Source organism: Sinocyclocheilus grahami, unplaced genomic scaffold (genome assembly GCF_001515645.1).
Source record: "Sinocyclocheilus grahami isolate Dianchi unplaced genomic scaffold, SAMN03320097.WGS_v1.1 scaffold526.1, whole genome shotgun sequence".
NCBI classification, from domain to species: domain Eukaryota; kingdom Metazoa; phylum Chordata; class Actinopteri; order Cypriniformes; family Cyprinidae; genus Sinocyclocheilus; species Sinocyclocheilus grahami.
In genome coordinates, this window is record NW_015505705.1 from 734994 (window position 1) to 737226 (window position 2233).

At 37.8% G+C, this 2233-nt stretch overlaps 1 protein-coding gene across 1 annotated transcript in view; it reads left to right on the plus strand.

Annotated features, from left to right (window-relative positions):
- Nucleotides 1–650: 650 nt before the first annotated feature.
- LOC107555142 (short transient receptor potential channel 4-like) overlaps nucleotides 651–2233 on the plus strand; it is a 16915-nt gene continuing 15332 nt past the window's right edge. Inside the window, exon 1 of the mRNA XM_016237840.1 lies at nucleotides 651–896. The gene's annotated coding sequence lies outside the window, so the exon portion shown is untranslated. The remainder of the gene's footprint in view (nucleotides 897–2233) is intronic.

Below are 2233 nucleotides of genomic sequence, written 5' to 3' on the forward strand. Positions count from 1 at the left end.
GATCTGAACCATTTCAAGCAGGCTTATTTCTCCCAACAGTTATTTGACTTTATACTGACACCAGTTGGCTTGGATGCATAAATGAATCAAAATCACTTCCATTTGACATACAGTATATTATAATGTTGTCAAGCCTAAATTCACTGGTAGGATTTAAAACAATTTGCTTCATTACTAGTGACTTCTACTCTTTATAAAGTGCCTTGGGCACTGACTGAAAGCACTATATAAAGTAAACATGTATTATTATTATTATTGGTCATGTGATTAAACAGGAGGAGCCAGCTTTCTGAAGAATAAAATACAGATTTCACTAGATATTGACTATTATGTGTAATATGTCTAGCTTTTTATAGTTAAACTCTGCACCCTTAAAGACTGTCTGTGACACTAGGCGTCGAGTGGTGATCCGTATGCACAAGCACTCTCTTCGGAGAGAGAGAGAGAGAGAGAGAGAGAGAGAGAGAGAGAGAGAGAGACTGACTATGCAGTATGCAGACAGGACATCTTTGCGCTCTAAGTCTCTTCAATTATCAAAATATCACTTAACGAAAGATGAGAACGCGTCACACCAAAGTGCGATGAAACCTACATGGGAAAGAGAATATGCGAGATGATAAACAATCAAAGATCTCGCACATGCACTTTCTGGAGACAACAAACATGTTTGGCTTTGGGAAACTCTGCAGATTAGCTCCATCTTGAATGCGAAATGAGAGGATCATTGATCAAATGGATATTATTTTCCCGCGTTCTATTTCTGTTGTTGCGCATTTTGGCGCTTTTCTCTCTGTGGAGGCGGTTGGAGTGTAACGGGTTTTCTTCGCACTGGACACCTGTTGTACGCTAGTTAGACGAAATCAGTCACGAGTCAGTGCAACATCCAAAACCAACAGGTGAGGTGAGATTCCGTTATTTCATAAAAGGGTAGTTCGCCGAAAAACGCAAATTATGTTCTTTGCTCAACCACAGGTTGTTCTAAATCTGTGACTTTCTGCCCTTAAACACAAAAGGGGGTGCGCAGCAGAATGACATCCTCAGTCACCATGTAGCTACTTTATTGCATCTTTTTTCCATACAATGAAAGCGAATGGATACTGGGGCTGTTATTACATCTACTTTTCTGTAACACAGAAAAAAAGTAAGTCATAGAGGTTTAGAACAACACAAGAGTGAGTAAATGACAAGAGGATTTGCATTCTGAGTATACGATTCCTTTAAAGTGACAACGAGTTCCATTTTATAAACGCTCTTTTCCACACAGCTAATGAATTACTGTGGTTTTTGAAAACAACACACTGAACCTCAAGTAATTCTCTCTATAGACTGCTTTATACTACAACACCGCTTGAAATGTAGCCTGTTTTTAACACTAATGTTTAACACTAAATTTATATAGCGGGTTTGGGCATTATATGCGCGTGCATCATGTTTGGACATTGGGTGCGCGTAGATTGTTGTTGTTGTTTTATTGGACATTTTGCTAACTCGAAATGCGACTAAATCTATGGCCAGAAATGCTGCTGAGGCATTCAGCTCACTATATTTTGAGACACAGAAAATATAGTCATGAGTGGAGACTGCAGAGCGCACTGCGCACTGATCTGTCTGAGTTCATCAACCACTTCTGCGCACATCATGAAAATGCACTATAATGCCCTCGTGCACTATAGTAAAACCACTTCACTGGGTAAAAGGTTCATAAATAGTAAAAATAATGCCAGCATTCAAATCTACGAGGTGCAGAGGTGTCTAAGACGCCTTTAAAATAAACACTTATTTGGTTGAAGTACATCGCATTTCTTTCTCTTGTATCATCAAGTTAATCTAGTCTTCTAAAAGTGTAAACTGAACCAACTCACTGAACTCATATCTGATGTTTTTAAATTATTATAAATTTATAAAATATGAGCAAATAGGGGTATTATGAGTGGCCTTTGGGTCACTGATAACTGAACTGATTTGGGTCACTGGTAACTGATTCTCCCTTCACCCCACACAGTCCAAAAAATAAATAATGCACAGAATATAAACAGTTTCATTAGGTAATAACTTCAACAAAAGGTCCAAGTTCACTAGAGGCAATACTAATCATACTAATATGGTGACTTACAAAATGCAACATAGACAACAGCGGACAAAATAACTCAAATCTGTATCCATTTTTAGTAATAATTATTACATGTGCAAAAGGGTTTATAAGTATTATTTTGGTTCCAATGAAGTTTACAGA